Below are 24,890 nucleotides of genomic sequence, written 5' to 3' on the forward strand. Positions count from 1 at the left end.
AGAGCTGTGTGACTACTATCCACGTGACCCTGTAATCGTGTACACATGACCCAATTGTATAACATAATGAATGCTGGATCATTCTTAACAATAGTGTTCCATTATTGGTTCAGTGTTGTGGTAAATGTGCTACTGTGGTGCTTTAATGGAAGTGTCCTCCACAGGCTCAAATATATGGATACTTGCTCTACATGTGGTGGCACTATTGCAGTGATGGCATGGTAGTTTGGCCTTGTGGGAGGAAAAAATTCACTGCAGACTGCAGACAGCCTTTGAGAGTGCAAAAACCTCATTTCACTGTCTGCTCTCTGTTTTAAGCTTGTGGTTGAAGATGTGATCTCTCATTTTCCTGGTCCAGCTACCGCACCTGCTATTTGCTGCCATGCTTCCTCACCATGATGGATAATTATCCCTCTGGAACTAGCAGATAAAATAAACTCTCTTCAATAATTTGCTTTTGGTCATTATTCTTTTTACCACAGAAATGGAAAAGCAACTGATGGACTGCACTAATGTGAGATGTCAAGAATAGGAGAATCTGTGTTTGGGAGTAGATAATAAGAACTCTGTGTATTTAGTAGTCATATTTTTCTATAAACCTAACACTATTCTTACAATGTCTATTAATCAAAGCTGATATGTATTATAAAGTTGTATATTTTTAATCCTCCTTTTGAACTATTTTATAGGCAGGCAGACAGTTTGTGCACAAATTGTGAAAGCCCAAAGCTTTCCTTTTCATCCTCATACTCAAGAGGGTTGAAAATTAACAGTTATGAAACAGACAGCAAAAGCTCACACTTGAAATTTTTGTTTCAAAGAATATTTCTTTTCCTCCTTTCAAAGGTAACTTGCTACCATATACATATAAGTATAGGCATGTGGATATGGGTCCTCTAATAGAGACTGCACAGTTACAGAAAAAAATAAAACCAGAGGAGGCTGGTGAGACAGATCTGCAGTTGATAACTCACAGTGCTCTTGCAGAGGATCCAAGTTCAGTTCAGAAAGCACATGGAGGGCAGATCACAACTGCCTATCACGCCAGCTCCACAGCATCTGATGCATTCTTCTGACTCTACATGACACCTGCACTCACATAGGCACATACATATATGCATAGACAGACACGCACATATGTTTATAGTTAAAAATAAAATAAAGTTCTCAGAAGACATGGGATGTACTTATTGCTTTTCCATAAATCATATAAAACTGACTGCTAAGGACTATTCGGAAAAAAAAAAAACCCATAAACTTTTAAGGATGAAAAGCTTGAGACAGAAAGCTAACATGTGTTATAGCTGAGTCAGCAGATCACAATGTGCTAAAACTTTGGATGGTGCTGGAGACAAAGTAAGAAGCCGCCTGGTTCATTCCATATACATTTGAAACCACCAGGCAACTTGGAAACTATCTGACTAGACTCACCAGAGAAGAAATTATAGCTTCCTCTTTGCTTCCTCTTATACCACACAGACAGACTAGAGCCCTGTTCAACTGAAGCAGAGGGTCATTTTACTATTGTCATTAATGTGTTCTATTATACTGACTGATTTGTCTACATACCCTGCCTGTGAATGCAGTTCTTCATGTGCTTACTGGACATGAAGAGGCCAGATTGGACGAAGGAAAGGAGAAGAAGGGAAAGAAAAATAGACACACAATCACAAGTAATTAGAATCCATATGTGTAAGTCTGAGTTTCCCAGAGAAACAGAACTTGTATATAAATAAACAACTTCACACATTCCCAATAGTAAGAGATGCACGCTTCCCAAATTCACTTATTTATGCATTAAGTTATTATTGAAATTTCACAATTACAGGATTTCAACTAAACCCACCTGAACAAGACATATATATATATATATATATATATATATATATATATATATATATATATATATATATATATACTAAATAGGAACTAAATAAACATTTATCTGTCAAAAAGAATCAGGAAGAAAGAACTCTGGAAAAGAACAGGAGAATAAAGCCACAAGACATACACTAGTCAGTTCAGTAAGCACAAAATTACAGAGAAGGGATCATTTAAAACAGGATAGACAGCTGAGGAGCAGCCCATGAAGGGCAAAGGGATCTGAGAATTCTGCACAATAGAGTTGCAATCACAATGGTCTGATTCACATATGTGTCACCTCCTAACCTAAAGCCAGTAATGTCAGGCAAAGAGGGACAAGGAGAAAGTGGTGATAGATAATGTAGAAAAGCTACTTAAGAGCCAGATTTAGGACCCCTCAAGACTTCTAATTTATTCCATCTAAAGGGTTTAACACTGAGGACTGAAAGGATAATATTTACATTTTAGTAGAGTAACTTAATTATGTTATTTAAAAAATCATTTGGGTTTCTGACAGAGATTCGTAGCTGATGATTGTGTCATGAGAACCCTAGAAATTTAGCAAGCCCCACTGCAGTGGTATGAATGTCCTCTCCAAAACACATGTAGCAATCCAATTGCCATTCTAATAAAATTGAAACTGCCATTCCAGCAAAACTGGTGGACTATATGGCAGGTGATATAGCTGTAAGCATCACTTTCATGGGAGAGGCGTCATGGGTACCCATTTAACATGGTGAGTGCAACACTCCTCTCTTTCCATGTCATTGCCTTCTGCCATATCAGATGCAAAACAAGGTCTTCTCTAAATATTAGTACTTTGGTATTGGACCACCAAGTCTCCAGAACCATTTCTGCTTCATTTCAATTACATGAATATAGTATTCTATTAGAGAAAAATAAAAGATATGAATCTAGGTTTAAGAAATATTTTTAATGCAATGAGGAAAGTAAATAGAAACAAAGAGGACCCTATTCACTGGCTGAGCATCCTTGGTTTGAAATATAAAATGCTCCAAACAACAAACATTTTGAGCCTCAAGCCGACTCCACAAGTCATGTAAGGGGACATGTCACATACATACTAAGAACAATGCAAAAAGTTACCTTCTAATCATACAAATAAAGTACACAGGAAACATAAATAAGTTCATGCTTAGATTTGGGTTTTGTCTCTAAAGTATCAGTTTGTGTCACAAAAAAAATATGTAAACACATATGTAAACCATATATGTGTTTTAGACTTTGGGTTTTTGAGTATATATATAATTATATTAGTATATTATTATTATATTTATCTTATATTATATATAATTATATGCTTATATATAAATACATATATGTATATTCAGCTTCTCTGGCTTCAAGCTTCACATAAGGTGATGTCCACCTACACTGAAGCCTATTTCAATTAAGATCCATGAGGGTAGGAAGGCCAGCTGAAAAACTGCCAGAGAAGATGAGTGAACATAAATGGTGAGGAGGTAGATATGCAGAAAAGTGAACAAGGAATTATAGATCCTTTGTTTATCGTGTAAATTAAAATTTCTGAAGATGGATGAAATCTTTTGGCATGCCAATTTTCTCTGATATATGTTCTGATATATATCATATATATGAGATTTATGTACATGTGTATCATATATGTTTTTAGAGGAGTCTGCTTTTGTCACATGCAACCCCAAAATTTAAAAATTAACTCTTCTAATAGTATTTATCCTGTTGACACTTCATGACTCTGGGTATTTATTGAGAGTAATGAATGATAAACAGTTACAGAAAGAGCTATTATGTATTGAGTACATACTATGTTCCAGGAACAAATGTAATCAGTGCACGTCATAATGTCTGATTTGATTTCCATAGTATAGCTCTGATTTAGATCAAAGCTCCTATAAAATCAGCATTACGGACAGTTGGCCATACCCAGAACTGGAATAAGGATCTTGTGGGAACCCCAGAGCTGAGTGCTACTGAATGTTTTCTGAACACTAATTTCAACCCAATGGAGTACGGGCATAGACCTAGATCTTGAGAATTTACAGGTTGCAAAGAATAATGACAGTCTCTCTCTCTCTCTCTCTCTCTCTCTCTCTCTCTCTCTCTCTCTCTCTCTCTCTCTCTCTTTCCTACTACCGCACTCTCTCTCAAAGGCATGCATTACTATGATGTCACAAGAGACCATAAAAAACATGTTCACTGTAAGGACACTCTTTTGTGAGGAATGTTGTAAAACAGTTATATAGAAGACTTAATGCATTTACTTAAATAACGATACATTGCAAATAAGCTCAAAGGGAAAGGTAAGATGCAGTTAACCATTCAAAAAGTAGCATAGTACTGTTCACATGAAGTGAATGTCAGGAAGTCAGCACTAAGTTTGACATATTTAAACTGTGAGTTATGAGGTTTAACCATTTGTGAACTCTGCTGTTACCAAAATCTCTTATTATCAGTTCAATATGTGTCAAAGAACATCTATGCATGAACTCACATAGCTGCTACGCCAGGGACACAAATCAATTAGTAACCTGTTTGCTGTGAAAATCTGAGGTGAGCCCCATAGCGCCGGGGTAAAATCCAGATGTGGTGGTGGCGACCTATAACCACAGTGGGCTATGGCAAGGGATGCAGGGACAGGCATGTTCTTGAGCACACAGTGTAGCTGAAATGACAAAAATCCAGATTCACAGAATCTCTTTTGAAAATTACGGTAGAATTCAGTAGCAGAAGATGCCCAGGATGAAGATCTCACATCCATACATGTATACATAAGCAAACACGTATGTTCATGTACAACACACACCCATTTTTTCTTTACATTTTATATTGGTAAAAGCCACAGGCCTCATATAACCTTCTAAGTGTCGCTAGGGAAGCTTTTGGTTATTATATTACTCTTTTCTTCATGGTGCATGTGGACCTCCTCATGTATATACACATCACCAAGTGCTAAAGCTGAACCTCTAAGCATCTCTTCCCAGGAGTGCCCGCTTCTTAGAGTCCAGTTCCATCTCACCGGCTTCTAAGTGGTATGATAATGGCTCATAATGGCTTAATGGGCTATTCATTCCATAGGCATTTTTGCTTAGTAAATGCACACAGTGTCCTATAGCTGAAATAATGGAAACTAAAATCATTTTTGACCTGCTGTTGAAGCTCAGAAGCCATCCGGAGGAGGCCACCTTGTGCTGATACTGACATCAGAATGTTACAGTCGAGCGTGTTTGGAGTTTATAGGCACAAAACCAATCATGAAATAGACATTTCACAGCTGAAGTAGAAGACTATCTGTCTTTGAAGACTGGTCATAGAAGTCTAAAATAAAAAACAACAGAGTAAATGTTAGGAGCCATTGCTCTCTGGACAGTGGGCCTCAAGGATCCATCTAATTCGGCGACCCTAGCCTGGCCTTACAAGTACATCCTGTCATGGATGGCCACATTTACTGTTTGCTTTTACCGGAGTTCTGATGCTCCAAGCTCGATTTCTGTGTTGTTCGTTTTAACTTGGATTCTAAAGATTGAACTTAGATCCTCATATTTGTAGGAAAAGCACCTCACCAATGAAATCATTTCCCTCGCTTGTCCATTTATTTTATTAGTCTACATTAACTGTACAAAAAGAGAAGTACAAAAATTGTACAAAATTACCGCCTTTGTGTTAATACATACATAATGTGCTTGATAATGTTTACCTATGCCCTCACCTACTCTTACATTTTCCCCACTTCTTCTTGGTCCCTTCTTAATAGCTCCCTTTCTATACTCATGTCTAGTTTTTCAAACTACATCCTGCATATAAGAGAAGGAAAATTCTTAAAGAAGTTCTACATTAAATTAATTCCCTCCATTGTTCTTGAAATTTAAATGGAAGGGATAAATATCAAAATAAATAGTATGAAATTCCCAAAGACCATAAAAATACAGCGTTTACATTGGAACCATCGGCACTTGTTACTAAATGATTAAGAAAAAGAATGTCTTGATTGTTCACTAATTTGACAGTAATGAATCATAAAGTGGGAAAAATAGGGAAAGGATGTTTGTGAGGAGGGAACAGAGAGAACATGCATATAAGTGCTCATGTAGGGAGGTATGCCCTTCCATGCATGTATGGAAGCCAGATCATGACCTCACGTGTTTTCCTTTGTCCCTCTCCGTGTACTGACTTGAGAACAGATCTCTTGCTGAACCACAGTCTCACCTCTCATGGGTAAGCCTTAGAGTCAGTGAGTTCTCAAGATCCTTCTGTCTCTGCTTTCCAGATATCTCAAGAAACTTACCTATGATAATTTAAATCTGTGCTACAATGTGTAGTTTTCAAAGAACTTTCACCTACATGATTCTATTTATCTTCTGTACAGGAAAGGCAAGAGTGGGTCAATTCAATACAGGTCCTGACATATCAGACAAAAAGCTACCATTGACATATTTTCTATTAAAGAAAGCTGTCTTAAGAGACATATTAAATTGCTAAAATTGCTTAATATGCTAATTGCATAAGTGATAATTGAATATCTAATGGTTATATATAACTCATTTATATTTCTCTGCACATCTTAACTGGCACCTATTATAATGAGTAATTCTATGCTTCCACAGATGTACATATAAATTTTATTCTGAGAACAAATTATTAACGAACAAGAATCAGCAGAGGGTAAACAAGAATGGCATCTGATATTGGATCAATTTTTAAAAAATGATGTAAAAGCATTATGTTGAAATACACTCTGATAATATGAAACTATTTTATAAATAACTTCTCAAGGGCTTACAAGTATCTTCTTCTTTATAAATGCACAGCACAACAGACAGGACTTTTGTGATACAGACCTCTTCAACCACCTCAGATTCTGAGAATCCCTGCAGGCAACCATCAACTGATGTATCTGTGGAATGTGCTCTTTGAACTGTACAAAAGCCTTCAGCCTTCCCTTCATTCTGCAAAGAAAACTGCCAAGTACAAGTCTTTCTCGGATTTAACATAATACAATTGTTGCCCTTCCTCAACCCCGTTATACCCACAACTTCTCACCTATCAGGGACAGCCTATATTGTGTTCATTTATACATATATTAAAAAGATCATTATGTGATCAATATTAAATGTATTAGGCATATAATTGTTCAATTGAAAACAATTTAAAATTGAAAAGGCACCATATTCTCTTTTGTGTATATGCTTTAAGAATTTTGTTTCTACAGATAGATTCACGAACTGAATGGAATTGATCCCTTTAACTATGTGATTACAATGTGAAGCTTGAAATCTTTTTCCAAAAAAAAAAAAAAAAATACAATAGTTGTTTATACTCACTTCATTTTCCAAAAAAAAAAAAAAAAAAAAAAAAACCCTCACTAAAGCTAGTAAAATTATGTTCTTCCTAATATGAATATTTTTCAATATTCAAAAGAAATGGAAAATAAAAGGCAAAATTAGTCCAATGATAGAGTTACATAAATATTTAAACTCAACTACTGAATAAATGTTAGAACAAAACACAGTCTTAGTCTAGAGTCAAGATAACTTTTTCAACACAGAGTAAGTCCCTGGCATCATGTATGCTTGCATATTTTACCCTTTTTTAAAAGAAAAAGTGACATTTGATTACCAAAGACTTACTTTCAGTTTCATATACATCTATGGTTCCAACTGTTGATTTGAATAAATAATTATCAGCTACATTAGTATGTTCTAAAATATTTGAGGTTTTGTTGGTAAAATTAAACTATGAAAGAAAAGACACCATCAATTAGTTTATGTGATAAATAACTGTCAAGTACACTACTAGAAATTATAATGCAAGAAAGTAATAGTTCTAGAGAAAGCAAGGAAATATGAAGAGAGCCTAAAATAAAAGTGCCCAAACACACTATTTGTTATTAAGTGGGATTTTCTCATTTTGTGTGCTATTTTAAATGAGATCTGTCTTTTTACCCTGTCTGAGAGTTATAGCCATCTCAAGGTGTTACAAAGGAAGGCCAAAATTAACTGGCTTAGCAGCTGCACCATTCTATATACAGGAGTATCTTTCATTTTCCTTCTTAGTAAGTTAAGTCAGTTATCCTTTATTCCATAAAAACTTGTTTATTATTTAAAGCATACAGTACTTTGAACTTCTTTTGGGTGCATTTACTAAATTGTCACAAGGTCAAGCAGAAGACAGTCAATGACTAACTTTAAAATCAGATAAGTGAGGATTCAAGGTGTGGGTCTGTGACTTAACAGCACAAAGAGCCACTGAAGTTTCATGTATATGGTCTACAGAATGCCCCCAAGGGACATAAAGAAACTAATCATCAACAGCTTTGAAGGCAAAAATGCAGAATAAAAATGTATAAAAACTCTAACTCAGATAAACATGTGGAAAACTATTAATGGTATCTATCACCATGAAGGTAAACTAAAAAAAAATTTATATTCTATTCTAATTATTCAAATGTAGATACAAACCCATTGTAATGGGACCATGTTTTATTTTGTTTGTTCCTTACTGTTTAATTAAATGCAGTAATCATCCACTTAATATTTAAAAATTATCTCCTACAATACTTATAATAAAGTTTCAAATTTCAGCCTTGCTTGCTCTCTCATAATACAGTCTTCACATTGTTTCCTGCAGTCTTCCTAAGAATGAAAGACCATAAAATTCACCTCAAGTTGAAATATAAATAGGCAAATTCTTTGTCTGAAGAATAACATCAAAGTATTTTCAGTCAGTGAATATTTTACTAAATTCAGATTGTATCTGTATCACTCTAGCATTGGGGTCATGGTGTCAAACTGAACAAGCAAAAGTTCACAAGTGTAGGAGTTGAGAAATCAGATGATTCCTTATGAAGTTGATTTGTTTAATTGAATGGAAAGTAAGTTGGTTTTAGGTAAATATTTACATGAAAATACCATGGTCACTGTCATTCATCTCTGTAAGGAACATCTACCCCACTGATGAACTGCTGGAGTGCATGAAGGGGGGTTGCCATACGAACCCAAAACGGCAGGCTCTCGATGGCACAGGGCAACAACAGGAGACCTGAGTAGATTCCCTGTGAGGTTCCAGTGTCCATAGAGCAGCAGAAGCAAGAGGCCTCATATCATACCAAGTCATCACAATGAACATCCGCAAGCAAAGAAGTGTGGGCAAAAGGGTATACAGTTGGACACACTGTGACAAACTAAAGCTCCCCCAGTGAGGTATTTTTCTCTGTTGTAAGGAAGTTTAGAGGGTAGAGGACAGGTACTAGAGGAAGGAGAGATGAGTGGAATACAGGTCCATAATATCATAAGTGAAATTCACAAAGAGCCAAAAAAGTAAAGAGAGAGAGAGAGAGAGAGAGAGAGAGAGAGAGAGAGAGAGAGAGAGAGAGAGAGAGAAAATGTCTCAATTCATGTTGTATAAAGATTCTAGTTCAAAGAGTTATATTTAAAACAAAAAGAAATAATAAATTCAATCTTAAATTATATATAAGAAGTATTATCAAAAGGTAGAGAGGTCATGAAAATAATTTTACTGAACAAGTAAGCCAAACTGTTTGTTAATAACTAGGTGAGTATAGAGGGTAAAAAGTAGAAAGATGGCATTTAATGGACCACTCAGTTAGAAATGTATCTTTATGATGCACAGAGTAGGGTCATACATATAACCTCAGCTGACAAACGAAGATTGAAATGTTTGAGCAATTCCTGCCTGGACTCTTTTTTTTTTTTTAAGGTTTTTGAGACAGGGTTTCTCTGTGTAACAGCCATGGCTGCTTGAGACTTGCTTTGTAGACCAGGCTGGCCTTGAACTCAAAGAGATCCACCTGTCTCTGCCTCTGCCTTCAGAATGCTGGGATTAAAGGCGTGCACCACCACACCTGGCTCCTGCCTGGACTGTTTAGTAACGTCAATGTGTTTGACAGATAGATACAGAGGGAGAGAGGAAAAAAGAAAAGAGAGAAGAAAAGATAGGAGGACAAAAGGAATGAAAAGAAAAAAATACCAATATATTTATTGTGGAGAATCAAAAGGAAATTTTGAGTTAAAATTTAACTCTGAATTGTTAATTCAAAATACACTTGTTTGTGGAATAAAAGCATGATGATGACCAAAGTATACTCTGCGTAGCAATATTCACTTCTCATGAGAACAGAGACAGGAGGGGTTGACTAGATCAAGATTAATTAAGGTTCTGCAGAAGAAAACAGCAATGGGAGAAAATGGAAATTATATTTAAATATGGTAACAAATAAACTAATTAGATTTCTCTCTTGGAAACAAATGCTGACCCATCTCAGTAGCCACGTCAAGCTGAAGAGTAGAGAGTAAAGGTCTGCTGTGGTCATGGCAGCAGCACTAACATTCTCCGTTCCTGAACAAGTAGAAAAGTGGCACAGTCTCCTGCTCTCCGTGGATGTTAGTTTTTAAAAAGACATTCTATTTCCATACAAAACATGATCAACTAAACCAGTTTCTGAGTTATTTCATAGTTTTTCTTAGATTCAGATTCTCAATAAGAACATCAGAGAGTGTGTAAATCCAGATGACCTTTGTAAGTAATGCCACTGAAAAAGTTTTTTTTTTTAAACAGAATAAAAAAGACTTAAAAGCATACAATTGCCATGTTTTAGAGAGACGTGGAAAAAAACAAATACAATACTTCAGAGCTTGATGAGGTGACATAATGGATGCTAGAATGATATTCCATGGCAATGCAATGATAACAATACAAATTGCTAAACATGTTTGTTTGATGTGTAAAACAGGGGCTACGTCATAAGTGTCATCTCATTAAAAATTCCTTGCAAGCCATATCCTATCAAACCTTGCATAGTATAGATGCAGCGTCATATACAATATGTTTCTTGTATGCCCTGTAATAGAACCAGAATATTGCTTTAGAGAGAGATTTATCAATAAACCTTACGAAATGTTGTAGATTTGGGTGAGGACGTGAAAAACAGTTAAAGACTATAAGACATCAGTTAGGAAAAATAACCAAGTCATTTTTTGTATACATGGCCCGAGTTCTTTCATATGACATAATCTATAATACTAACTTTAAGGCTTGACAGTTAAGAAGACAGTAGATTGTTTGGTTTTTGTCTGAGATAATGTCCTTAAACCCTCTCTGATCCTCTTTACTTTGGCACAAGTACTGGAATAACAGCTATTTAACACTATTTTGACATAACAATTGGACTTTAGTGCTTTTGTTTCAGAATGAAAATAAAATGAGCATATTCAGTAATACATGAGTTCAGTGTCTGTATTTATCTAGGCCATCACATGGAACTATAACCAAACAGAGTATAACGCATATTAGATACTAATTTCCCTATCAATTAAAAATATATCCCAGTTTTATTATATTTCATCTTTATTTTTCAGTTAAAATTACATCTATATACTTAAACATCTCTAGCATGTATCAATAGAGATGTTTAAGTCTACAGACTTAGATGTTTGTTGCAATATCTATCTGAGAGAGGGAATATAAAAAACTAATTTTCCATTTAGTGCAGAAAAAATTAAAATAACCACATATTATTCCCATAATGCAAGAATTCTCCTCAGGCACATAGACATGCATAAAGCGTAAAACACATGCACAGTAATTTTCAAGGCAGTATTATTAGATCAGTTTAAAAACACTTGTAAAACCCACCAAACCGGCAAAAATGAAGAAGACTAAAAGTTGACAAAAGTAGCAGCAGCGTGGACTCTCATCTCCTGGCTCTGGGAGGATCAAAGGAGATGCGGTGACTTTATGTGACAGCGTGCAAGTGTCTGTGCATGACAACACTCTGGTACAGATAAACCTCAATACAGACTAAAGGTTGGTTTTTCTACTTTGCTTTGCTGTTGTTGTGATAAAACATGACCAGGACCAACTTGGAGAGGGAAGCATTTATTGGCTTACAGGAAAGCCAGGGCAGGAGCTCAAGGCAAGAATTTGGGGCAAGAAACTAAAGCAGGGAACATAGAAGAATGCTAATTTCAGGCTTTCTTTCCCTGGCTTGCTCAGTTACCTTTCTTATAACATCCAGGTTTACCTGCCTATGAATGGCACTCCCCAGAGATGGCTGGGTTTTTCTATATCAATTAACAATTAGAAAATGACCCACATGGAAAACCTCAGGCCAGTACAATGGAGGCGATTCCTCATTAACAATTCCTCTTCCCAAGGGTGTAGTTGGTATCAGGTTGACAAAGACTAACCAGGATAGCATTCATGAGTAACTATCCATAATGCCAAAATTCTACTCATATGCATGATATGCAAAATGCATGCATGATAATCTTCTGAGAAGTATTATTCCTAAACAGCAAGAGGCAGGAGAACAAGACAGATTACCAAAAATAGAAGGCCTCTAAATAAGTAGTGGCATATTCACACAACTGGAGTGACAGCAGATGGCATGCAGGGTACTTACTACACATGATACCAAGAAGGAAACATGAGAAAGTAATCTGAAGAAGAGGAAGTAAGGCACACACGAAAGAAAAAGCAAGCTACTTCAAATGCCATTATTTAATAGAAGCTCAAAACTGATCTATGGCATTCTATGTCAAAATCTGATTTGCTTTACGTAAGAAATGAGTGACTGTTGTTAATGGGCCACAAACTGATGGGTGCAGGGGAGACTTCTAGCTGGTCAAAGTTCTACTTTATGAGTTGAGTGCATTTTACACAAGTGCATTCACTTGATGAAATTTTATCAAAATGCACATTTACAATTCGTATAGTAAAATTAACAAGTGGCGTGCTTACTATAAAATAAGTAAAAGCCTCAAATCTGTGTGTTTCAACATATATACTTACATTAACTTTTGAAGGACTAATTTGATATGTTGTCATATGTATGTGTAAGAAATATAACCTCAAATGTAAAAATATAAATAAATTATGCCTTCTGTAACTAAATAATAATTGTAGAAGGAGAAAAGGAGCAAGAGATGGAGACATAGTTATGTGTGTATTTGTGAGACTTCTGTTAATATGAAATAAATAAAATAAAATGTTAACAAATGTGAATGCAAGGTTATTTGATCTACTTTTAGATCATTTTAGAATGCAAATCTGAAACGAAGCCATAACTTTGGATTCTAGAATGAATTTTTTTTAATACGTATGCTTAGTGAAAAGCATTCAGAACTTTTTTTTCTCAAATCAGATTAACCTACCTGCAAACCTCTTCCGTGAGGACTAGTTTTCATTGTGACACAAGACGCCCAGCAGTCTTCCAAAGGAAGAAGCAACCAACGGTGCTACCAATGCCTGACGGCTGCGAAGTGCAGCAATGACCAGCAGGGCCCAATAACCCTAACGGTGTAGTAGCGGCACTAGTACCTTGGTAGTAACTAACAGCTCTCTTCTTAGAGCTAAACTCCGTACAACAAGAGGAAAACTATATCTGGTTTTTGAAACCGAGTCAACTCCTCAGGACTAACGAAGTCATGCATCTTGGAGAAGAACCTACCACAGCCATCTTATTAACCCAGCACAATACCCAACTACACTCGTGCAATGCTTTTTAAATGCAAAAATCTACCTGGCATGTTGCACTGGTATTTAAATAAAGATCTTGAGATCTTAATATCCTCAATATCTTTTGCCAAATCTAAATTATAAGTCAGATATGGAAAAAAAAATCTCATTCCCTTAAAGTAACATAAATTGAAGGGAGCTTTAAGTCATATAATAATAAATCATTACAGATTTATGTAAGTTGAGTATAAATGATCATTAGATCATATATGTTAAAAACACACATTTATTTTTCAAACCATTCCATAGTAACTGACCAAAGAGCAGTTTCTCCCCTCTGTGTGTTACCACAAGCTACAGTGAAAGTGGAGCACATGAGTAAGTGTTGTGCAGATACAAAGGCAGCTTCATGGATCTAGAGTGCGAACCTCCACACAGAAGAGCTCCAGTCTCTAGAAACACTCTGCACCTTGCTGGACAGAGCACTGCATCAGTAACCTGCAAACAGACGCAGAGGGTACCTAACGGGCCTTCAAACAGGAACAGGACTTCACATGCAAATTGTCTTTTTTCAATACGTTTTGATGTTAAAATCTTGTTACCAAATTCTGAAGATATGCTGAAAATACACGGTGTTAACTATCTGTAAAAAGAGCAATGGTGGCCTTTGTAATAAATATAGACTTTGATTTAGGCTGATGGGTTCTGTTCTTTCATTTAAACCTCCTGGTTTTGCTTAACAACCCTCACTTGCTTGAGTGAGAGAAGGCTTCAAGTATGACTTACTTGGTGTTCAGTAGTCACAACAACAAGTTCAGAGAAGACAGGCAAGAGACACAGGCTACTGCCACTGCAAGAGGCTGGCAATTACTAACACTAGACCCAGTGGACATCAGGCTTGTCTTCAGGGAGACTCAACTCCTCACTGGCAAGTCTCTTCCATCAAAACTGGCACTTCTTCTGTGCTGTTGATGAATACATTCCTTTGCTTCTCGTATCCCTGAACATCTTCTCAAGGCATGTGGTTTGGAAACCTAATCTAGAAGTACTGCTCCATTATTATCTAAATTGAACACTTAGGAAAAAGTACTACTATTCGTCCATTGTCTGCTGGGCATTTGTGAAGTATATATAAATGTCTATCATATCTCTTTAAAAGAACATTCCAGGTAGGTTAATTTACAGTTACTAAAAACTAGAACACAAGAAGCATATTTTAAAATATGCCCATGTGCTGATAGAATCCTTCTTTTCAAATTTTAGAACTGTACCATTTCCAGTAGAAATATCTGCTTCAGAGCTTTAAAAATAGTATAAATGACTCCACAAAATGCTATGTGTGACAGTGCATGTATTTTGAAAAATAAATGCAAAATGCAAATATGTAAATGTATGCATGCACCAAATATATACATTTATTTACGCATAAACAATTACTTAAATAGAATGGCAAGAAGAAAGTGGAATAAATGGCATCTGTGAAGGTGTGTTTTATCTTCAGTCATTTACCATTTACATAATCCTTTAAGGAAGTTTTCTTCCACATATAGATTTAACCATAATTAATATAAATTACAAGTGACAGAGCAACCACTGGAACCCAGGTCAGTCAACTTCAAATGGAGTTTGCTCGCTCCTCCATGGGATGCCAAGCTTAGCTGTGAGGAGCCTATCAGCATTACTTTATGCTTTCCTCACATAGAAAGAAAATGCACCTTGGCAACAGGAAGAAACTAGCTAGTGCAAAAAAAAAAAAAAAAAAAAGAAAAATCTGATTTTAGTCCCAAAAATCAATATGGCAAAGGAAAAGTTGTTACAAAGATAATTCTTAGTTGAATATGTTCAAAATGCAATTCCCTGGTAATCTGATCTTTGGCCAAGACAAATCAAAAGCTTAGATATTTTATAAGTGCCAAGTTTTCAGAAAAAAAATGCAATAGCAACAGATGCATTCTCCCTAGACATTTGTGTTGAGCCTAGCTATATCCAGAGCAAGAATATAAGGGGGTTGTATTTCATTTTTATGAATAGTAAATTCTGCTTTATCTTATTGTCATCTAACTAAATAATATATTCTTCCTTTGTAAAATTTAACCAATTGAAACTACTTAAAATAAAAATGAATTAAGCAAAAATACTAGGATTTGGGTGGATGTAGAAAGAAAAGAAAAGGAAACTAAAAAGTCCACATCTGGCTCCTTTAAAAAATGAAGACTCCCAGAACTCAAGGAGGTAAAGGCAGGCAAATCTCTGTGAGTTCCAGGCCAGCCTGGTCTTCAAAGTGAGTTGCAGGACAGCCAAGGCTATATAGATAGACCCTGTCTTAAAAAAACAAAACAAACAAACAAAAAACAACTACAAAAATTAAAGTATACTTACAATATTATACTCTAAAAATAAAAGGTATCTTTTTTTCTTTTCTTTTTCACAATGCCAACTTAACTTCAAAGTTAAGACTCACTTAAATGAGAATAAGTGTTGTTGAGAATGAGACAACTATATAATATATATTAGAAATTATAGAAAGGTTAGGTATGGTACATGCCTTATAAATCCAGATTATGGGTTTGAGGCCACCCTGGGCTACATAAGAAGACTGTAAAAAAAAAAAAAAAAAAAAAAAAAAATTTGAAAAGAAAGAAAGGCAGCCAGGCAGGAAGAAAGGAAGGAATGGAGAGAGACAAAAAGAAAGAATACAGTTATATTTAATATTATTAAAGTCTATTTCAAATTGTGGATTGTTTTTTCTTAAATCCAAATCAAGATTGTGCCAAGCATATAAATTTTTATACAAGTTAGTAAATATTTACAAGTGTAGAGCCTCTTCTAGGTACCTTCTCCAAATAACACAAGCTGTTCTGCAATGCCCCAAAATACTAATTTAATAAATTCTATCTATTTAAATTTGAATATTCATTGTCAATGGATTAAATTTCAAATTATGTAAGCTTCTCTTAAAATTCTGCTTAAGAAAAACCATGATGATTGCCTGCTAAAATCTGTTTTATTGTGAATTACACTAAACATTCAGAAAATCTGTAAAATAAGGCTGCACAACATGATCCTTTGATTAATGGATTTGGTGTTACAGTGCATGTTAGCTTACAGGGAAGCTAAGCAGAGATGACAGAGTCCCGGTGTACATCCTCTACACTTCACCCTCAACTCTACCAGACACAGATTCCTCCAATCAGAATATGTCCCTGTGGGATTTGTCAACCAATGCGCATATCTTGCTGCACTTTGATAAAACATGAGAGTTTACATATGGTTAATTCTTTAATTTTAACATGTTATTAGGCTTTGATAAATATACCATGTCAAATATTCATTATTATACTATCCTTCAGAACAAAGTCACTATCCTGAAATACTTGTGTTTTCCCTATTCATCTCTCTTCTTTAACTTCTGAAAACCACTGAAGTCTTCATGTGTTTTACTTTTATTAGGTCTGTACTTTTTTTCTTTTGTGAAAGTCGTATATATGGGATCATACTGTATGCAGTATTTTCATATGATTCTTCTACTCAGCTATGTGTCTCTCATGGCCCTCTGTCTTTTGAGACTTGGTAGCTCATTTGTTTTAATACTGATTCATACCTAAATAAAACATTGTCTGTATATATCACAGCATTCAATCGCTGGCTGAAAGAAATCTGAATTGCTTTACTAAGTTATCTTGGTTCAGTTTGCTATACCCAGGTCTGAGGATTAAGCCCAGCAGTAGGAAATTTGCTTAGCATACGCAAGGCCCTACATTCAGTCCCTAGCAGATAATAAAATAAACCTGCCATGAACATCCTTGTGCAGTGTAAGTGTTGAATCATGTAGGTAAATATTATTGAATACAATTGCTGGATCATAAGTTAAGCCTATGTTCGGCTTCATTAAGAAAAATCTTACAACTCTTCCAAAGTAGATGTATTAGTCTACCTTCCAATAGCAATGGACCAGAGCCCCCAGGGTTGCAAATCCTCATCTTTACTTGAAATTAGGACTTTTTGTGGATTTAGCCATTCTGGCAATTCATTGACTTCATTGCAATTTGCTAGTGATGCCCAATAATGGTCATCTTGCATATAGTCATTTTTGTATGTGTATTTTATTTAGTTCATGATATATTTAGTGTAGTATGTGGGTGGTGGTGGTTAAAGACTAGGGATCGACCTTGGGTATTATCCTGCATGCACAACGAAAGTCGTTTTGTGAGAAAAGGTCTTTAATTTGTCCAGACATCACCTATCTGACTAGGCTCACAGACTGTCACACTCTCAAGTATCTGCCTGTTTCTGCCTTTCCAGTAACGGCATTATGATGTAATAGCCCGCACTTGGCTATTAAACTAATTAATGAGGTTGAAAGGTTGTTATTTAGGTTGCAAGTTCCCTATCAGAAATAATTTACAAATATATTCTCTCAATCTGTAGTATATCTCATAGAATATTTGTCTGAATAAACCCAGCTTCTGATGTCATATCTAAAATATCTTTCCCAAACCTAAGGGTATTACAACTTCTCTTTGTTTTCTTCTAGTCTTTTTTTTTTTTTTTAATCCCATTCCTAGCTCATTTTGTAAAAGGTGAACTGTTGTGTCTAGATCTTATTTAGAAATGTTGCTATACAGCTATTGAAACCTATTTATTGAAAAGACTATCCTCCACTGAATGGCCTTTACTCCCTTATCAAACATAAGAGGATTACATGGTTTGAGATTATTCCAGAATTGTCTCCTCTATTTCAGCAGTATACGTGCCCACTCTTTAAAGAATGTCGTGTGACAATGCTTACTATAGATTAAGATGATATTGCATTTGAATTGTGAAGCCATTCTTCTTCAAGACTATGTTAAATTTGCTTACAATTTTTGCCTTTGCATGTATACAGAAAGGTCAGTTTCTCACTATGCCCAAGAGAATTTGCAGGTGCATTTGAGATGCGGCTCAGTGACAAAGCACTTGTATAAGGGCAGAAATTTGAATGCTCAGAACCTACATAAAGCAGGACGTGGTGACAAGTATATGTTTCTCCAGGACAGCTATGGGAGACAGAGGCAGAAGAATCCCCAGAAGCTTGCAGGCCAGGTGACCTGGCTTACAAATATGCACACTTGGCATTGCTTGGTAAGCACGTTTTAGATATGACACAAAAGGCATGAGGGAAAAATATGATATGAGACTGCCACTGCTAAGAGAGTGAAGATAGACTATAAATTATAAAATGTAATCTTTCTGTAATCAGGTGTCAGCTTTAGTGTCTTTGTTGGTGGTGCTGATTCTTTGCAACTCACTATACAGACAATCCTGTCTGCAGTGACCTGTGTTGTGTGTTGTTTGTTTACCTTCCTTCCAAATCGGAATGTCTGTGAATTCATTGTCTTCTTCTCATACATTTGAATCTCTAACAGCATGTTGAATAGCAATGGAGAGAGTAGACATCCTTACCTGTGCTTGACACCATCAGAAAAGCTTAAAGCACATCACCAATTGTAATTCATAAAGCAGACATCTGTGCAAGCACCAACCCAGCACATGAAATGAATATTCCTCAGGTCCAAGAAAATTCTGGTCCCGCCTACTTCAATTTACCTTCTATTTTAAATTAAACCACTACTCTAACTTTTGCTGTAATCACTGCTTGCATTCATAACTTATAAAGTTTAATTTTGGAATTTTACATAAAAACAGACAGTATTATTATTTTGTAGATATTCTTTTTAAATCAACATTATATTCTCAGATTCAAGCATATTACTGTTGTTTTACCTTGTTCATTGTCACTGTGTTTGAGCAGAGTCCCATCAAAGACTTATGTGAATGACATCTTCCAATCTACCAACAGCCCCATTCCAATGAATGAGAGATGCTACTAAATTACTTCATTTTGGTAAGTTAAAGGGATATTATACAGCATTTTATTAGGGAGTCTTTGTAAGTCATTGTTTTAAAAAATTTTTTTAATTGTACATCTAGGTCCAATACCAAACCAAATTATCCCCATGTGAAAAATTTCTGCTAAATATAGTTTTATCATAGATCAAAATATAGGAGGTCAGGAAATGGCAGAGCTTAGGGGCACTGTCAGAATGTCCTAGATAAAACTCTTAAGAATAAAACTGAACATCATGGACATTGTTGCCATACACAATTATTGACAACTCTGTGCCAATAAGAATATCATATTCAAAGTATAATTTTTGGACAAATTAGAAGAATATATGATTTGATACAATCTTGAAATGTATCTATTTTGCTCTACTGTACAATTTGATTTTTTAAAAGTCAAAACAGTATTCTATCTATGAGTTATTTTGCCAAGTATAATTATTAAGTGAAAATCAAATTCTTTTCAGGTAAGCCAGTATAACAAACATTAAGAGTCTATCCGAAGAATGGAACCTAGGTGATTTCTCGGATAAAAGTGAGAGGAAGAGCATTCTTGAATACTGATTCTCCTAAAATAAGTATTGGCTTATAACATCCATCTATTTGCCAATTTCTAAACAGCAACTAAATTTTCATATATTTATATACTCATTAGTCCACATGTTTTGAGTTATCCTTTCTGCTGCATGCACAAAACACCTTAAAGTCAAGGATAGATATCACATCCAGGTTAAAAAAAAGATGGAAAAGTTATTTCAAGCAAATGGACACAAGAGAAAAGCTGGTACAGCCATTTTAATTCCTGACAAAATAAACCTCAAGACAAAACAAATCAGAAGAGATAGGGAAGGGCACTATGAACTCATCAGAGAAAAATCCACCAAGCTAACACCGCTTTTTAATATCTATGACCCAAACACAAGGGCTCCAAAGTTTATAAAAGACACACTGGGGGATATATATCACATATTGACCCTCAAATATTAATAGTGAAGACCATCAATGGCCTACTTTTACCGATACACATTTCATCCAGATAAAAACTAAACAGATAAATCCTGGCGCTAACTGGCATTATAATCCAAATGGACCTAGCATATATATGTACAGCATTTCACCCAAACACAAAAGAATATGCCTTTTTCTTAGTATCTAATGGAACTTTCTCCAAAATAGACCATGTACTCAGACACAAGGAACTATCACCAAATACAAGAAAATTGAAATAATGCCATGGATCTTTTCAGACCACCACAGATTAAAGTTGAATATCAACAACAGAAACAAAAAATGCTCAAAAACTCATGGAAACTAAACAACTCACTATTGAAAAAAATGTTTGAGGACAGATATTAAGAAAGAAAGGTTTCCTAGAATTGAATTAAAGTGAATACACAATATATCCAACTTTATAGGACACAGTGAAAGCAGTTTTAAGAAATAAACTCAAAGCACTAAGTGTCTACATTTTTTTAAAAAATGGCGAGAGCTCATTTTGGTAACTGAGAAGCACACCTGAAAGCTCTACAACAAAAAGAAGAGATCACGCTCAAAAGAAGTAGATGGCAATAAATAATCAATTTCAGGACTGAAATCAATAAAACTGAAACAACAGCAACAATACAGAGATTAAGTCAAATAACTGGTTCTTTGATAACTATCAATATGTTGACAAACTATTATCCAAGTTAACTGTAAACAGAAAGTATCCAAATTAATAAAATTAGAAATAAAAGAGGACATAGCAGAAGACACTGATTAAATCCAGAGAATTATATGGACAAACTTTAGAACCTGTACTCCATCAAATTGGAAAATGTAAAATAAATAAATAATTTTCTTGATACAGATAATTTATAAAAGTTAAATCAAGATCATATAAATAATTCAAACAGATTTATAACCACTAATGAAATAGAAAGTAATTAAAATAGTAATTTAATAGTAATGAAATAGAAATTAAACATCTATCATTGCAAAAAAGCTGAGGGCCAGACTGTTTTAGTACAATTTTGTACCAGACATTCAAAGAAGAATTAAAATCAGTGCTTCTCAAATTATTCCACAAAATATAAACATAAGAAATGTTGCCCAATTCATTGTATGAGGCGAGGAACCCTGATATTCAAACCGTATATAGATTCAACAAAGAAAGAAAATTACAGATCAATTACACTATGAAGATTGATAAAAAAATTCTCAATAAAATATTTGCAAAAAGTATACAAAAATACATAAAAAAAATGCCCAAAATGATCAAGTAGGCTTCATCCTAGAGATGGTTCAAATATGAAAAGTCAATAGATGTAATCCATCATATAAACAAACTGAGAAAAACACCTACATGATCATTTCAAAATCCAACATCCATCATGATAAAATTCCTGGAAAGATTGGCTATACAAGGGACATTCCTAAACAAAATAAAGGCAGTTTACAGGAAGCACATAACTAATGTCAGTCAACTTAAGTGGAGAGAAACTCAAAACATTTCCACCAAAATCAGTAATTAGACAAGGCTGTCCACTCTACATACCTATGCAATATACGTATTCAATATAGTACTTGAAGTCTTAGCTACAACAAAAAGGCAAATGAAGGAGATCAGGTAGTACAAATTGGAAAGGAAGAACTCAAAGAATTTTTATTTGCAGATGATAATGATAGTATATAAATAACCTTAAAATTTTCACTGGGAATCTTCAACAAATGCTAAACATTTTCAGCAAAGTAGCTTGGTACAAAATTAACTCAGAATAATCAGTAGCCTTTCTATCTACAAATAGCACATAGGCTGGAAATAAAAAATCAGGGAAATAACACCTATCCCAATGGCCTTAAGCGACATAAACTATCTTGTGGTTACTCTAATGAGCAATGAAACACTTGTATGATACTAACACTGAAGACAGTCTTATAAGATAAAAGGGTATTCTATGCTCATGGATCAGTACAATTAATATAGTAAAAATGGCCATCCTACGCAAAGCAATCTACAAATTCAATTAAATCACTACCAAAATTCAAATACAATTTTTCACACACCCAGAAAGGACAATTTTCAGCACGTAGAAACAAGAAAATATCAAGATAATAAAACAATCATGAGTAGTAAAAAACTGCAGGATGTATCACCATACCTGACCTCAAATTGTGCTACAGCGCTATGGTAATAAAAACGCCGTGGTATTGAAACAAAAACAGATATGTTGGGCAATGGGTTGTATTGAAGACACACGTAAAAGTCCACACACCTCTAGATAGCAAATGATTTATAAACAAGTCATAAATACACACCAGGAATAGATAGCATCTTCAATAAATGGCATAGTCAGACTGATTGGCTGTGTGTGGAGAATCCACATAGATTCATATTCTTGTCCTGCACAAACTTTAAAACAAAAGCAGATACGCTCCATCTGATATCAGGGTAAGTGTAGGATAACCTTGAACTCAATGGCACTAGAAATATCTTTCCGAATAGAACACCATTAAGACAGACATGTAAGATCAACGTTCAATAATAAGAACTCGTAAAACACAGAAGCTTCTGCTTGTCAAAGAATATTGTCATTCAGACAAGCAGCAGGCTACAAAGCCTGTGGAAGTAACCAACTAATAGCTGATTCGACTTAAGGCCTACTTCAAGACATGGTATCCATACCTGACACTGCCTGAGTGACCAATAACGTGAGACCGGAGAGCACAGGTACCTAGGCCAAACAAAACATTGCTGTTCTAAGATAAAACAAAATTGAATTAAAATTTAAAAGCAATAAAATGACTCTAGTGACATTTGGCTATACTTATAGTTCAGAGACTTGCCCAACCACCATCAGAGAAGCTTCTTCCTACAGAGGTGTGGAAACAAATAGAGAGACCTACAGACAGATAGACATGCAGAAAATGTGAGACCTTTGCATATTCCGCCCTAAATGAGATATTTCTATTAAATCCCTTCCCTCAGAAATCAAGGAACCCTGAGGAAGAGGAGACAATAAGAGAGCCAGAGCAATGGAGAACGCTCTAAAACAAGGCCTTCTAAGTCATCAGAAGAAATACACAAGTGAACTAGCAGAGACTGAGGACTCTCTACTGGATTCCTCAAGAAGAAAGAAGAACTGCACGTGTGCCATTATTTGTAACCAAGAAGTGATCTCCAATTGATAACCACTTGCAAACGAAAATTAATTTTCTCTAAGGGAGACTCACAAGGGAAACAAACATGCAGGCTGATTACCCAACGTGGGATGGCTAACAGAAAAACTCAAGGGTATCTTTGGAAGTTCTTTGTCTCACATGGATTTCAGAGCATTTATTTACTTATTTTTCAATTGTATCTTATTTTTAATATATGTATGTATGTATGTTTTCTTTCTCTTTAGCCTATGGCCTTTGCATATATACTAAGGCTTTTAATTTAATGTTTTTCTTATTGGATTCTCAACTGAGTGAACAAGTATGTCTTGAGTCTATCTATATATGTTTCATGTGCCTTTGTTTGGGATATTTTCCTATTTGTTCATTTTTGTCCTATTCTCATGTATTAGTTTTCATTTTATCTTATCTATATTTCATTGAATTTTATCATCATCCCTTAGAAGCCTATTTGTTTTCTAAAAGATCAGGAGTTCCCACCACACTAAGCTGATATAATTGATACATTTTTATAGTATGCAATGTCACTCCAATAAAGTCTCAGTATGAGAGGTGAGAAAAAGAGACTGTCAGTCAGAATTTAAATAGACATATTACAATAGTACTAGGCTCAGATATGAAGAAGCATAACAGCAGCCAGGCATGGTGGGTCACGCCTTCAATCCCAGCATTCAGGGAGGCAGAAGCAGATGGATCTCTGTGAGTTCAAGGCCAGCCTGGTCTACAAAGCCAGTCCAGGACAGCCAAGGTTACACAGAGAAACCCTGTCTCAAACAAAACAAAACAAATTTAAAAAGGAGGAAAGAAGTATAACAAATAAAAACACAGTTTCAAGGAAAAAGTATAGACACTGTTGTTAATATATTAAATTAAATAATAAATTTTGTATCATGGCACTTGCAAGTTCCCAATAGTTCTCCATCAGAAACTATAATGAGAATTAATCATTTTGCACTGAACATTATTATTCTAATGAGTAGTCTTAGATTGAATTAGTAAATATGAACATGAATCAATGCAAAAGTTACTAAATAAGCCACTCTATGTTTGTAGACATACTTCAAACAATATTGTCAACTTATTATTTTCTGGTGAAACATGAATAGAGGAATATCGTGAAGGATGGAAAACACAGGGTTCCAATGACTTACGTGTGGAGGGTGAACTCTCGTCCTCTCCCAGGATCTAGCAGTCTTATTCTTGCTGCCTCACTCTTTCTTCCTCTGGAATAGTCTTTGATTTACAGAGTAGGCAAGGATCGAAATTCAACAGACTTCTCTTGTTTGTTTAATCTGGGGAGAAAGAATACTTCTAATCAATCATGATGGTATTATAATCAATACATTTTAATCAAAATATGTCCAACTAAGTTTTCTTAGTATAAGGGATTAAGAAATTTAATCTATGTTGTGTTAGGGCTGAGGTAAGCAGAAACAGAAGAACTGCTTTGTTGAATAGCATAATCAATAAAAATCTAGTACTTTAACACCTCTAAAAGAAACCCATATCTA

The 24,890-nt window shown here is 35.0% G+C and overlaps 1 protein-coding gene across 1 annotated transcript in view; it reads right to left on the bottom strand.

Annotated features, from left to right (window-relative positions):
- Nucleotides 1–24,606, bottom strand: part of Foxp2 (forkhead box P2) — a 461,746-nt gene extending 437,140 nt beyond the window's left edge. The window contains exon 1 of the mRNA XM_051151910.1: nt 24,531–24,606. The gene's annotated coding sequence lies outside the window, so the exon portion shown is untranslated. The remainder of the gene's footprint in view (nt 1–24,530) is intronic.
- Nucleotides 24,607–24,890: the final 284 nt, after the last annotated feature.

The sequence above is a fragment of the Acomys russatus genome, chromosome 10 (assembly GCF_903995435.1).
Source record: "Acomys russatus chromosome 10, mAcoRus1.1, whole genome shotgun sequence".
In the NCBI taxonomy this organism is placed as follows: domain Eukaryota; kingdom Metazoa; phylum Chordata; class Mammalia; order Rodentia; family Muridae; genus Acomys; species Acomys russatus.